A 16509-nucleotide genomic window follows, 5' to 3' on the forward strand; every position below is an offset into this window, starting at 1 on the left:
TTCATAGATAAAAGTCTGCCGACTAATATTATTTAAACTCATTTCCTTACTTAAGGTGGGTATTAAGTTCTGTCATTGTAATCTTTTCAATGCAAAAAGATTTTTTTTGAAGAAAATCAATAATTTAAAATGTAAATTTTAAAATTTTTTAAAAAATTATTTACTGTGTCCAACTCAACGGTCAAAGCCTACAGAACTAATAAATTTCTAACATAATCAATGCTGCTTTCTTTCGATCCTAAATCACTATGAGATCCGTGTCAATTGTCTTAAATACTATATTGTGAAATTCCAAGGCAAAAAAGGAAAGATTTCATTTGAAATAATTATTTTAAAATGTAGATCTGGGTGACCCGGTCTTTAAAGAAAATGTTTTTAAACCATTGAATACGAAAGGGTAGAAAAATTCCAGCTCGAGCTAAGATAGAGGTCCTAATGAAATTGGGGCTGGCGTAAATTTAACGACTAAAACTAGCTAAAAACAAGTAAAAGCGTGCTAAGTTCGGCCGGGCCAAATCTTATATACCCTTCACCATTGATCGCATTTGTCGAGTTCTTTTCCGGTATCTCTTTTTAGGCAATTAAAGGGTAAAAGAAAACAAGAAGTAAAATAGAGAGATCGATTTATATGGGAGCTGTATCGGGCTATAGACCGATTCAGACCATAATAAAAACGTATGTTGGTGGTCATGAGAGAATCCGTCGTACAAAATTTCAGGCAAATCGGATAATAATTGCGAAATCTAGAGGCTCAAGAAGTCAAGATCCCAGATCAGTTTATATGGCAGCTATATCAGATTATGAACCGCTTTGAACCTTATTTGACACAGTTAGTAAGAATAAAATAAGTCATGCAAAATGTCAGCCAAATCGGATAAAACTGCACACTCTAGAGGCTCAAGAAGTCAAGACCCAAGATCGGTTTATATGACAGCTATATCAGGTTATGAACCGATTTGAACCATACTTGGCACAGTTGTTGGATATCATAACAAAACAGGTCGTGCAAAATTTCATCCCAATCGGATAAGAATTGCGCACTCTAGAGGCTCAAGAAGTCAAGACCCAGGATCGGTTTATATGGCAGCTATATCAAAACATGGACCGATATGGCCAACTTACAATACCAACTGACCTACACTAATAAGAAGTATTTGTGCAAAATTTCAAGCGGCTAGCTTTACTCCTTGGGAAGTTAGCTGGCTTTCGACAGATAGACGGACGGACATGGCTGGATCTACATAAAATGTCGCGACAATCAAGAATATATATACTCTATGAGTTCTCAGACGAATATTTCGAGTAGTTACAAACAGAATGACGAAATTAGTAAACCCCTCATCCTATGGTGGAGGGTATAACAAGAACAGCGTGCTAAGTTCTCCCGGGCCGAATCTTATATACTATATATGAGCCTCGAGAGGGCGCAATTCTTATCCGCAATTTTGCGCGTAACATTTGTTATGACTTCCGACAACTGTGCTAAGTATGGTTCAAATCGGGCCATAGTCTGATATAGCTGCAATATAAGCCGATATGGGATCTTGATTTCTTAAGCTCTAGAGTGCGCAATTATTATCCGATTTAGCTTAATTTTTTATACCCACCACCGAAGGATGGGGGTATATTTATTTTGTCATTCCGTTTGCAACACATCGAAATATCCATTTCCGACCCTATAAAGTATATATATTCTTGATCAGCGTACAAATCTAAGACGATCTAGACATGTCCGTCCGTCTGTCTGTTGAAATCACGATACAGTCTTCAAAAATAGAGATATTGAGCTGAAACTTTGCATAGATTATTTTTTGTCCTTAGGCAGGTTAAGTCCGAAGATGATCTATATCGGACTATATCTTGATATAGCCACCATATATACCGATCGGCCGATTTAGGGTCTTAGGCCAATAAAAGCCACATTTATTATCCGATTTTGCTGAAATTTGGGACAGTGAGTTGTGTTAGGCCCTTTGACATACTTCGTCAATTTGGCCCAGATCGGTTCAGATAGACCGATACTCCGATGTAGGGTCTTAGCCCCATAAAAGTCACATTTATTATCCGATTTTGTAGAATTTTGGGACAATGATTTGTCTTAGGCCCTTCGATATCCTTCGTCAATTTGGCCCAGATCGGTTCAGCTTTGGATATAGCAGCCATATAGACCGATCCTCCGATTTAGGGCCTTAGGCCCATAAAAGCCACATTTATTATCCGATTTTGCTGAAATTTAAGACAGTGAGTTGTGTTAGGCTCATCGACATTCATTGTCCAGTCCAGTCCATCGGTCCAGCTTTGGATGTAGATGCCATATAGACCGATCTTCCGATTTAGGGTCTTAGGCCCATACAAGCCACATTTATCATCCGATTTTGCTGAAATTTGTGACAGTGAGTTGTGTTAGACCCCTCGACATCTTTCGTCAATTTGGTCACATCGGTCCAGATTTGGATATAGCTGCCATATAGACCGATCCTCCGATTTAGGGTCTTAAGCCCATAAAAGGCGCATTTATTGTCCGATATCGCCGAAATTTGGGACATTGAGTTAAGTTAAACCCCTTGACATATTTCTGCATTATGGAACAGATCGGTCAAGATTTGGATATAGCTGCCATATAGACCGATTTCTCGGTTTTAGGTTTTGGGGCCAGAAAAGCGCATTAATTGTCCGATGTCGCCGCAATATGGGACAGTGAGTTATGTTGGGCCCTTCGACATCCTTCTTCAATTTCACTCAGATCGGTCCAGATTTGCATATAGCTGCCATATAGACCGATCTCGCGATTTAATGTTTTGGGTCCATAAAAGGCGCATTTATTGTCTGATGATGCCGATATTTGGGACAGAGAGTTAAGTTAAGCCCCTCCACATATTTCTGCAATTTGGTCTAGATCGATCAAGATTTGCATATAGCTGCCATATAGACCGATATTTCGATTTAAAGTCTTGGCCCCATAAAAGGCGCATTTATAATCCGATTTAACTGAAAATTGACACATTGACTTATGTTAAGCTTTTCGACATACATGTTGTTTATGGTTCAGATCGGTTTATTTTTAGATATAGCTACTAAAAAGACCAATATTTTGTTTTATTCAATTGAACAATGACTTGTACTTATTAGTATTTGGTCCAAATCGGATCATATTTCGATATAACTGCTATAGAACATAATGTATGCAATTTTGGTGAAAGGCGGTTTACATATATACCCGAGGTGGTGGGTATCCAAAGTTCGGCCAGGCCGAACTTAACGCCTTTTTACTTGTTTTATTCTTGTTTGAACCGTGGAGTGAAGCGGACGTTTTGTTATTTCGCTCCGCAAGAATTTTCCTCTAATAGGTAATAGGTCATTATTTTTGAAAGAAAAATGTAAGTCACTTAAGGTGGTTGATGATCCGCGTCGGTTTCCAGTGAAGCGGCAGATCTAGAGCCCGGGAGTAGGCTTAGAATGGACACCAAAGTCCCAACAACTGTGGTTGTGGTATTGGGCCGTAGCATGTTATCTGCTACTGAAACCTCGACTAGTGGAGCGGCTGCTCCAGGCTCCACTAGCCGACAGATGAATGGTCAGCAGGGGTTTTTGATGGAGACACCTGGTTCGAGTCTTAAGGACAAGGCCGAACCTATTCTTTCTTCGCATGCCTATAATTTGCCTTCCCCGGCAAACCAACATGCTCTTTCAGAGGTTGGAATAGTCGCTCTCAGGGTTATTGAGAGGCTTGTTGCGAATGATTCCATAAATTGGGCTCGGGAATATATTCGAAAACTGCACCGCAGCCAGCCAAAAGAAATAGGGCGAGCAATAGTAAGATGGGTCTAAGAATCTTTGCTAATGTCGCTAGGGACAGTTTGGTGATGACAATGGTCGACAAGGGAGAAGAACAGGGCTGCATACCTAGGAATAATTGGAGTGGGATAGTCCATGGACTGCCATCAGTATACTCCGATTGCCTTGCGGAATTTCCTGGGTCTCCTCCAGTTTGTGATGATGCAGGCTGGTATCGGAGCCGATACCGACTAATTGCCTGCGGGGATCAACGCTCAATTGAAATGTATAGTTGTGCGCTAAAAAAGATTGGTGAGATCACCTGGCCAGATCTCACTAGATTTATTCAAGAATTAAGATATTCCTCCTCGACCAATGGCGCATGCTTTGATACCAAGGATTACCTCAAATTCTGAATCGACACTTGGAAGACTAAGGGAATGTAATCTCAATCTTTCAATCACCGACTGGAAGATTGGATGATGGTGACCAGAGACATGCAGTATTCGTACTAAACTCCGGCTGTCTCGCAGATCTCACCAAGTCTGAAGGGGTTGTATCCTACGGATTCAACAAGTTGAAACTGAAGGTCTATAGAAGCGGTGAGGTTGGAGAGCAGGAGACAAATCAGCAGTTGTTGCTGAACACTTGCCTGAGGAACTATCAACCACATCGCTAAAGTCTGGCGGATTGTAGAAGACTAAAAATCTCCCTGTCAGAATCGAGACAGGAGGCATCGAAACGGGACCCGACAAGCCCTGTAGATGGGTCATCCAGTTGGATTAGGCTCAAGGTGCGCGCCAGCGTGGAAGCACGAAACTCAGAAAGTACTTCGACAGCAGCAGCTAGTGAAGAATCTAAGGACGAGTCGTCCACACCGCAAGTGTCCAGTGTTCTAAGGAAGAGTGGTTCCACAGCTTTCTCACCTGCCCCTGGATGCATACGGAAGCTCATCATGACAAGATATAACGAGTCTTGTGAGGATGAATTCCTCGTGGAATCAGATGACGAGGCTAATAAAACAGTGGTGGAAGTTCTGAATCATGACTATTGTTCGGTTTCTATAGATAAATCTCCACCATTGTAAGGCCGCTTCGGCGCCACTAATGTCCTCCTGGTGGCAGGGGGATTTGACGTTGTTCTTATCCAGGAACCATGGATGTGTGGAGGAATGGTTCGTGGACTAAGAATTCCGGGATTTAAACCACTCAAGGCTACGGGGAATGGGAGACACAGAGCCTGTATCCTGGCAAAGAATAGTCTAAATGTTTTTCTTCTCCCGTTGCTAAGCACTTAAGATTGAGTAGTAGCCAGCTTTGAAATAAAGAAGTCTCATTACAAGCTGGCTTCCCTATATATGTCACACGATTCAGAGATGCCACTTTCAAACCTGAAGTCATTGGTTGAAGCCGCTTCTGTAAGGAAGAAAAGCCTCATTGTAGGAAGTAATGCAAATGCACATCACCAGATATGGGGAAGTTCGGATGCCAACGAAAGGGGTGAGCTGCTTATCGAATATACTATAAGTTGCAATTTGGCGGTTTGTAATAAATAAAATAAACCGACCTTGATTACCAGGAACAGTCAGGAGGTATTAGATATTACCTTTGTATAGGAAGATATAGGTGGAAGAATATGCGACTAGGATGTGTTGGGTGACCGCAGCTTCTTTGATCATCGTTATATTAGTTTAAGCCTTAGAGAAAATACTTCAGAAGTGGTCCCTCGGCTAAACAGAAGAAAGGCGGATTGCGATAAATTTCGGCACATATTCTGCACGTCTATCCCTTCTAGACCAGAAAAGGAAGTGGAAACTGCGGAGAATATAGACATATTGGTCAAACGGATCGCGAAGACCCTGAATGACTCGCTTGTGTCAGCATATCCTAGTGCCAAGCCAAGGGGACAACAGCGACCGCAGAGTAGGTTGGACTAAGGCAGAACTGCAGAAAATTCTTCAACAGAGCAAAAGCCACAAGAGCACCACACGATTGGGACATCCATAAGGCTGACTTAGGAAGATGTAAGGACGAGCTGATAAACGCTTAGAACAAATCATAGGTAGAATTCTGCAGCTCTGTGGAGGATACATCTGAGGCCTCTAAGGAAGATTCTGTCGTCGAGACGTTTTACGGTGGGGCATATTTCGAAGTCTGAGAATGTATGGACAATGTCTAGTGAGGAAAAACAAGAACTACTCGTTGATACACATTTCCCGGCAAATTCTCCAACGGACAACGTGGAACCAGAAGAGGTTGTCACTGGTATGCACTCGTCGGAGGTTATTAGGGAAATTGGGTCTGAGCCGAAAATCCTTTGGGCGATAAGAAGTTTCGACTCCTTTAAGTCGCTAGGCCCTGATAATGTAAGACCGGTTGAATAACAAGCTGTGTCTGATAGACTGGTTCCCTGGCTTAGAGAGATGTACCCTGCTTGTATTAGAATGTCAAGGAAAACGCTACCACACGAAAGCGAAAGAATTTCGTCATATTTGTCCGTCACACTTTATGCTGAAGACTCTTGAGAGGTTGATAGAAACATATATTCGGGCAAAGATTCCTAAAGATAGCCCGTCGCGGCAGCAGTACGCATATAATAAAGGCAAATCCACTGAAATAGCCCTTCACGACATAGAGGGTTCGGTCGCTCTCAAAGAATATACAATAGTATCATTTCTTGACATTGAAGGTGCTTTCAATAATGTAAAACCGAAGTCAATCATGAAGGAGTTGCAGTTTTAGGCATAAACTCTACCGTCAGAAAGTTTATTGATAACTTACTTACTAAAATATGCATTACGGCAGGCTTGGGATCTGTGGATCTAAAAACATGAGTCAGCAGTGAACATCTTGAGAAGGTGTACTGTCTCCTCTATTTCGAATGTAGTCATTAACAATGTATTGTTGTCTCTGGAAGAAAAAGGTGTAAAAGTGGTCGCGTATGCTGATGACGTGGCTATTGCGGTTAGTGGAATGTTTCCCAGCACTCTAAGAGATATACTTCAGGAAGCTCTACGTTCAACAGCAAAGTGGGCTACCGAAAGTGGTCTCCGTGCAAGACTGAAGTAGTTATTTTCAGCAAGAGATACAAGTTGAATACAGTGGAACCTGTCTCCTTGGAAGGATAGAATGTTCCATTTACAGGAAGTGCAAAATACCTGGGTGTTTTGCTGGGCAGGAAATTGAACTTCAAATCTAACGTTTTGGAAAGGGCAAGAAAGCCAACTCTTGCCCTATACACCTGCAAGTGAGCCATTGGCAAAAAATGGGGATTAAGACCGCATGTCATGCATTCGGTATTTACTGCATTTTTTCAAACCTATAATGCTATATGGTGTTGTGATCTGGTGGACGGTGCTTCAAAAGTTCACCTACTGCTCAATATATAACCGGAATCAAAGGATGTCTTGTTTTTGCATCGCTTGTTTGTGCGATTCATGGTGAAGGTTATATAAGATTAGGCCCCTCCGAACATAGCACGCTTTTACTTGTTTTTATACCTTCCACTGAAGGATGGGGGTATATTTTGTCATTCCGTTTGCAACACATCGAAATATCCATTTCCGACCCTTTAAAGTATATATATTCTTGATCAGCGTAAAAATCTAAGACGATCGAGCCATATTCTTCCGTCTGTCTGTTAAAATCACGCTACAGTTTCTTTTTTGTCCATAAGCAGGTTAAGTTCGAAGATGGGCAATATCTTAATATAGCCCCCATATATATCGATCCGCCGATTTAGATTCTTAGGCCCATAAAAGCCACATTTATAATCCGATTTTGCTGAAGCTTGGGACAATGAGTTATGTTAGGCCCTTCGACACCTTTCGTCAATTTGGACGAGATTGGTTCAGATTTGGATATAGCTGCCATATAGACCGATCTCTCGATTTAAGGGCTAGCGCCCATAAAAGGCGCATTTATTATCCGATTTTGCCAAAATTTGGGACAGTGTGTTGTGTTAGGTCCTTCGATACCCTTCTTCAATTTGGCTCAGATCGGTCCAGATTTGGATATAGCTGGCATATAGACCGATCTCTCGATTTAAGGTCGTGGGCCCATAAAAGGCGCATTTTTATACCCACCACCGAAGGATGGGGTATATTCATTTTGTCATTCCGTTTGCAACACATCGAAATATCCATTTCCGACCCTATAAAGTATATGTATTCTTGACCAGCGTGATGTCTGTTGAAATCACGCTACAGTCTTCAAAAATAAAGATATTGAGCTGAAACTTTGCACAGATTCTTTTTTTTGTCCATAAGCAGGTTAAGTTCTATATCGGACTATATCTTGATATAGCCACCATATATACCGATCGGCCGATTTAGGGTCTTAGGCCAATAAAAGCCACATTTATTATCCGATTTTGCTGAAATTTGGGACAGTGAGTTGTGTTAGGCCCTTCGACATACTTCGTCAATTTGGCCCAGATCGGTTCAGATTTCGATATAGCTGCCATATAGACCGATCGGCCGATTTAGGGTCTTAGGCCCATAAAAGCCACATTTATTATCCGATTTTGCTGAAATTTGGGACAGTGAGTTTTTTCAAGCCCTTCGACTTCCTTCGTACATTTGGTCCAGATCGGTCGAGATTCGGAATGAAAGGTGGCAAATACCCGAGGTGGTGGGTATCTAAAGTTCGGCCCGGCCGAACTTAACGCCTATTTACTTGTTTTGTCCGATTTTGCCATAATTTGGGACAGTGATTTGAGTAATGCCCTTCGACATCTTTCTGCAATATGGCACAGATCGCTCCAGATTTGTATATAGCTGCCATATAGACCGATCTCCCGATTTAAGGTCTTGAACCCATTAAAGGCGCATTTATTGCCCGATTTCGCCGAAAATTATGCGCAGTGAGTAGCGTTAGGCTCTTCGACGACTTGCTGCAATTTGGCACGGATCGGTCCAGATTTGGATATAGCTGCCATATAGACCGATCTCTCGATTTAAAGTATTGGCCCCATAAAAGGCACATTTATAATCAGATTTCGGTGAAATTTGACACATCCGTGTCGGATATGGTTCATATCGGCCTATATTTGGATATGGCTAACAAAAAGACCAATATTTTGTTCTACAAAATTGAAAAATTACTTTTACTTATTAGATCAATACGAATTTGGTCCAAATCGGTCCATTTTTCGGTATAGCTGCTATGGGGGCATAAATTATTCATTTTTAACCGGATTATGACGAAGGGTGATTTACATATATACCCGAGGTGGTAGGTTTCCAAAGTTCGGCCCGGCCGAACTAAATGCATTTTTACTTGTTATTAATTTAAAATGCCTTAAAATGCCTTGATAGACTAGCATCCTACATTTTTTTACCCACCACCATAGTATAGAGGATACGAGTATATTTATTCAGTCATTCCGTTTGCAACATGTCGAATTATCCAATTCCGACCCTAAAAAGTATATGTATTTCTGATAGTCGTAAAATTCTAAGACGGTTTAACGATGTCGTTCAGATCCACCTTACTGTGGTTCGAAATCTAAAAATTCTCAAAATCCTTCTATTACTGTGAAAAGGATAAAAATATTTCATTTTTTATACCCTCCACCATAGGATGTGTACTAATTTCGTCATTTTGTTTGTAACACCTCGAAATATGCGTCTGAGACCCCATAAAGAATATATATTCTTGATCGTCATGTCATTTTAAGTCGATCTAGCCATGTCCGTCTGTCTGTCCGTCCGTCTGTCTGTCGAAAGAACGCTAACTTTCGAAGGAGTCAAGCTAGCCGCTGGAAATTTTGTACAAATGCTTTTTATTAACGTAGGTAGGTTGGGATTGTAAATGGGCCAAATCGGTCCATGTTTTGATATAGCTGCCATATAAACCGATCTTTGGTATTGACTTATTGAGCCTCTGGAGAGCGCAATTCTCGTCCAATTTAACTGAAAATTTGCACGTGGTATTTTGGTGTCACTTCCAACAACTGTGCTAAGTAATATGTTTCACATCGGTCCATGTCATAAAACCGATGTCATAAAACCTGCCATAAAACCGATCTTGGGTCTTGACTTCTTGAGCCTCTAGAGTGCGCAATTCTCATGCGATTTTGTACAACTATTTCTCTCGTGACCTTCAATATACGTGTCTTCCTGAGCACCTACAAGACGCAATTCTTCTCTGAATGAACTGAAATATTACACAATTATTTCAACAATGTTCAGCATTCATTTATGGTCCGAATCGGACAATAACTTGACATAGCTCCAATAGCATAACAATTATTATTCAATATTCTTTTTTTGCTTAAAAAAGAGATACCACTCCTACTCCATTCTTAAAATACTTTATTTCAGCCCGCGACTCTCATGATATCAGATTTAGGGATGTTTTCGGGGGTGAGGTGGTCCCCCAGGCACTTGCCCTCAAAAAATATCAGCATCGTGCTCTTCTTTCAAAAACCACTTATTTGAACCCCATATTGCCATTGGGGAGTTTACACGATGAGGCATCCCCCAAACCAATGACCCAAAAAAGGTTATCAAATTCTTTTCTAATCTTAAATACCACATATCGGCATGGTCGAACATTTTTTACCCTTTGGGGCCTGTTATGGGGAAAGGGTGATTCCCTAAATACATGGTCCTGCATTTGGATATCAAATTCGTATTCTACTCCCAAATACCTTTATTTGAGCCCCAATATGGGTTGGTCACTAAAAAATTGCTGCTTGTGGGGTATTTTGGGAAAGGGGTTGACCCCCAGAAATTTGGTCCCGAAAGTGGGAATCAATTCTTGCTCTACCTAATGCTCCAATATGGCCGATTTAGGGGTGTTTTGGGGATTGGGGTGGTCCCCCAAACACTAAGCCCGGAAAATATATCAGCAACGTGCTCTATTCTCATATATCTACATATCATTTATTTGAACCCATGTTGCCATTGGCCTCAAAATTGGATATCTAATTCGTTTTCAAATCTCATTTAAACTCCTTATTGCAAAAGTCAGCATATATGTCCGTTTTGGGTTATTGGCCCTAAGAACTATAAATATTTAGTTCCACTCTCTTTAAGACCCAAATTGTCTTGGTGCGCAAATACGTCCTATTTGGGTGTTGTTATGGTGGTGGGACGTCCCCTAGACAGTTGGTCCCTAATGTTGATATCAGATACGTGGTCTACTCCCAAATACCTTTAATTTAAGCCCCATATTTCCATAGTCGGCAAACGTGACCGGCTTGGGGGTGCTTTGGCGATGGGTGGCCACTCAGTGAGTTGGCCTTGAAAATATATATCGGATTCGTATTCCACTCTAAAAACCCTCTTATTTGAGTCTCATATTGCAATAGTCAGCAAAAACTTCCTATATGGGTGGTGTTGTGGGGGTGGGGTGTTACCCCATAGACACTTTTCCGAATATTGATATCAGATTTGTGCTTTACTCCTAAAGACCTTTCATTTGAGCCCCATATGGCTATGGTGGTAAATGTGTCCCCTTTGGGGGAGGTTTTTGGGGAGAGGCGGCCACCTGAACACTTTGTCTCGTATTTTGATATCAGATTCTAATTCTACACTCAAATACCTTTTATTATTTATATTTATTATTTTTAAGTCCAGTTTGGGGAAGGGGTTGACCCCCAGTAACGTGGTCCCACATTTGGATATCAGATTCGTCTACTACTCGCAAATACCTTTCATTTGAGTCCCATATTGCCATGGTCGGTAAATATGTCTGATTTAGGGGTGTTTTGGGGGTTGGGGTGGTCCCCCTAGCACTTGGTCCGACAAATGGATATCCGGTACGTTTTCTTATCCTAAATACCGTTCAGTTGAGTCCCATATTGTCGTGATTGGTCTAAATATATGTTTGGTAGGTATTAGGGTGGGGCGGCTCCCCTGGGTACCCCATCCGAAATTTGGATACAAAATTTTTATTATTAGGGTACTATATGAGAGTACACAAATTTCGCTTAAATCGCACCTTCCATCTCCGAGATCTGGCGTTTCTGAAAATTAGGGTAAGGGGGAGGGTCTCTTATATACCCTCCACCATGGATGGCATTTGTCGAGTTCTTTTCCCGGCATCTCTTCTTAGGCAAAGACGGATATAAGAAAAGAGTTGCTCTGCTATTAAAATGATATCAAGATACGGTCCGGTTCGGAACACAACTAAATTATATGTTGGAGACCTGTGTAAAATTTCAGCCAATTCGTATAAGAATTGCGCCCATTGGGGCTCACGAAGTAAAATAGAGAGAACGATTTATAAAGGATCTGTATCGGGCTATAGACCGATTCAGATCATAATAAACACGTTTGTTGATGGTCATGAGAGGATCCGTCGTACAAAATTTCAGGCATATCGGATAATAATTGCGACCTCTAGGGGTAAAGAAGTCAAGATCCCAGATCGGTTTATATAGCAGCTATATCAGGTTATGAACCGATTTGAACCTTATTTGACACAGTTGTTGAAAGTAAAAATAAAATACGTCGTGCAAAATTTCAGCCAAATCGGATAGGAATAGAATTGTGCCCTCTAGAGGCTCAAGAAGTCAAGACCCAAGACCGGTTTATAAGGGAGCTATATCAGGTTATGGACCGATTTGAACCATACTTGGCGCAGTTGTTGGATATCGTGACAAAACTCGTCGTGCGAAATTTCATTCTGATCGGACAAGAATTGCGCACGCTAGAGGCTCAAGAAGTCAAGACCCAAGATCGGTTTATATGGCAGCTATATCAAGTTATGGACCGATTTGAACCATACTTGGCGCAGTTGTTGGATATCGTAACAAAACACGTCGTGCAAAATTTCATTCTGATCGGACAAGAATTGCGCACTCTAGAGGCTTAAGAAATCAAGACCCAAGATCGGTTTATATGGCAGCTATATGAAAACATGGACCGATATGGCCCATTTACAATACCAACTGACCTACACTAATAAGAAGTATTTGTGCAAAATTTCAAGCGGCTAGCTTTACTCCTTCGGAAGTTAGCGTGCTTTCGACAGACGGACGGACGGACGGACATGGCTAGATCGACATAAAATGTCGCGACGATCAAGAATATATATACTTTATGGGGTCTCAGACGAATATTTCGAGTAGTTACAAACAGAATGACGAAATTAGTATACCCCCCATCTTATGGTGGAGGGTATAAAAATGCATGAATCTAATATTCCGTTAGGAAAGGTTAGGTTGGACAAGAGGGTGCGGATATTAATCCGCCCATGCCACTATGGACATACACCTAAGTCGGTAATCGGCTTGTTGGGCGCTCTAAAAACTAACAAAATAAAGCGTGCTAAGTTCGGCCGGGCCGAATCTTGGGAACTCATCACAATGGATTCTGCTGAAAGTGTATACAAAATAAATTTAGTTGAAGGACATTATTTTATTCTACAAGGATGATCGACAATCCGGATTATATGGGAGCTGCATCAGGTTCATGACCGATTTGGACTGACTGCACAGTTATTGGAAGTAATAACAAAAATCTCACTCCTAAGAATTTTGAGAAAAAAATTTTTCGGATATATTTGAATGTAAAAATTTGCCCATTTCCCCCAAAACATAACCTTTTATCACGGGATGCATTTTTATACCCTCCACCATAATTTCGTCATTCTGTTTGTAACTACTCGAAATATTCGTCTGAGACCCCATAAAGTATATATATTCTTGATCGTCGAGACATTTTAAAGCGTGCTAAGTTCGGCTGGGCCGAATCTTGGGAACCCACCACAATGGATTCTGCTAAAAGTGTATACAAAATAAATTTAATTGAAGGACATTATTTTATTCCACAAGGATGATCGACAGTCCGGATTATATGGGAGCTGCATCAGGTTCATGACCAATTTGGACTGACTGCACAGTTATTGGAAGTAATAACAAAAATCTCACTCCTAAGAATTTTGAGAAAAAAATTTTTCGGATATATTTGAATGTAAAAATTTGCCCATTTCCCCCAAAACATAACCTTTTATCACGGGATGCATTTTTATACCCTCCACCATAATTTCGTCATTCTGTTTGTAACTACTCGAAATATTCGTCTGAGACCCCATAAAGTATATATATTCTTGATCGTCGTGACATTTTATGTCGATTTAGCCATGTCCGTCCGTCCGTCCGTCTATCTGTCGAAATCGCGCTAACTTCCGAAGGAGTAAAGCTAGCCGCTTGAAATTTTGCACAAATACTTCTTATTAGTGAAGGTCGGTTGGTATTGTAAAAAGGCCATATTGGTACATGTTTTGATAAAGCTGCCATATAAACCGATCTTGGGTCTTGACTTCTTGAGCCTCTAGAGTGCGCAATTCTAATTCGATTGGAATGAAATTTTGCACGACGTGTTTTGTTATGATATCCAACAACTGTGCCTAGTATGGTTAAAATCGGTCCATAACCCGATATAGCTGCCATATAAACCGATCTTGGGTCTTGACTTCTTGAGCCTTTAGAGTACGCAATTCTTATCCGATTTGAATGAAATTTTGCACGACGTGTTTTGATGTCACTTCCAACAACTGTGCGAAGTATGGTTCAAATCGGTTCATAACCTGATATAGCTGCTATATAAACCGATCTTGGGTCTTGACTTTTTGAGCTTTTAGAAGTCGCAATTCCTATCCGATTTGGCACAGATTTTGTGCAACGGCTTCTCCCATGGCCTTCAACATACGTGTGCAATATGGTATGAATCGATCTATAGCTTGACACAACTCCCATGGAAGCCGATCTCCCGATTTTGCTTCTTGAGCCCCGAATCGGACTATAATTTGATAAAGCTCCACCTCCTCCTCCGCCTATATCCATTATTTTTTGTTTGCCTAAAAAAGATACTGCGCAAAGAACTCGACAGATGGGATCCATGGAGGGTATATAGGATTCGGCCCGGCCGAACTTAGCACGCTCTTACTTGTTTTAACTAGTTCTGGCCGTCCAATTAACGACAGTACAAATTTCAATAGGATACCTCTATCCTAGCTTAAGCTGGAATTATTCTAAAACAGCTCCACTCTTGGTTATTTTTACTACCCTTTTGCATTAAATGGGTCAATAAATTTTTTTTTTAAAGACCGAGTCAACCGGATTTACATTTTAAATGAAATAATTTCTTTTTTTCCTTGGAATTTCACAATACAGTATTTAAGGTAATTGATACGGAGCTCATAGTGAGTTAGGATCGAAATCTATCATTCAATGGCAAGCAGTATTGATTCTAGCAGAAATTTATTAGTTCTATAGGCTTTGAACATAGAGTTGGACACAGTGAAATATTTAAAAAAAAAATTTAAATTTAGATTTTGAATTACTGATTTTTTTCAAAAAAAAATCTTTTTACAATGAAAGGAACTTAATACACACCTTAAGTATGGAAACGAGTTAAAATAATATTAGTCGGCAGACTTTTATTAATGAGAACGAGTTTTATATTTCACTTTCGGTTGTCACTAGGTCATTTGACATCAATTGTTTATATACGGAGTAAAAATTAGTTAGCGAATAAAGAAAAAAGTTTACAACTACTAGTTCTACCACCTTTTCTCATGTTATCTCTAATAAATTAGGAAAATTTTAGAAATTAATGAGATATTATGCAAAATATGCCGTATGAGGCGGCAATAGTTGGATGCAATTTTTACCGGACATCTTTTCCTATAAAATCGGATTTTCGATCGATTTTCATTAAGTTCGGTGGAGAACAAAGTGGATTAATGAAGGGGGTCTCACGCGAACAGCTGAAAACAGCAGGTCAGTTTGACGGTATTAAAATGTCAGTTCTTTGTTTACATTCTCAGCAAACAACTTGAAATAACATCTTAATGGCAAGATGACGGATTGCACCATATGATTTGTGGTTGTTAAACAATTGAGACCACCTTTAATTGTTTCGCCATGGGAGAAGAAATGAGGGGTATCATTTAAGCAAAACGTTGATGGCTCGTAGTAGAAATTAGTCAAAATTTATTCCAAGGACTCAGGAAGTCAAATCTGGAGATCGGTTTATATGTGAGCTATATCCACATCTTAACCGATATGGACCATTTGCAATCCCCAACGACCTACATCAATACTTAGTATCTGCGCAAAGTCTCAAGCGGCTAGCTCTACGCGTTCGACCCGTATCGTGATTTCGACAGACGGACATGGCTAGATCAGCTCAGAATGTCAAGACGATCAGGAATATATTACTTTATGCGGTCCCGGATCAATATTTCGAGGTGTTACAAACGGAATGACTAGGTTAGTATACCCCCCTCCTATGGTTGTGGGTATAAAAAGTAACCTCGAAAAAGAAAATTTTAAGTTAGTAATTCCGTGCTACTTAAAAAATCCATAATTGTTTTCCATGTCACTCCTCTTACTTTGTTCGTGTCTGGTATTGTGTTCCCACTTAAGTTACGGTGTCTTTTAGCCGCGAAATTCGGGCAATGTCATAGGATATGCTCCAACATCTCATCATCTTTCCCAAATGTCCTACACCTGCTATCACTTGACGCACCGAATTTGCATAACTGAGCTCGTAGTCCTATGTGTCCCGTTATGATACCAAAAACAATACTAATCACGTTCGTACTTCCTTTCAGTAATAGCCTCGTCCTCTCACGATCCGGATCACACCACAGGATTTTCGTCCTACCGCCTGTTTCGCTTTTACACAGTACTACATACGGGTTCTTTGACCACGCCCTTAACTCGGACAGCGTCAACTCGAAAGTCTTCGGGTTAACCAAGTTTATTGACGGCAGT

This window comes from Stomoxys calcitrans, chromosome 1 (assembly GCF_963082655.1).
Source record: "Stomoxys calcitrans chromosome 1, idStoCalc2.1, whole genome shotgun sequence".
Lineage (NCBI taxonomy): Eukaryota > Metazoa > Arthropoda > Insecta > Diptera > Muscidae > Stomoxys > Stomoxys calcitrans.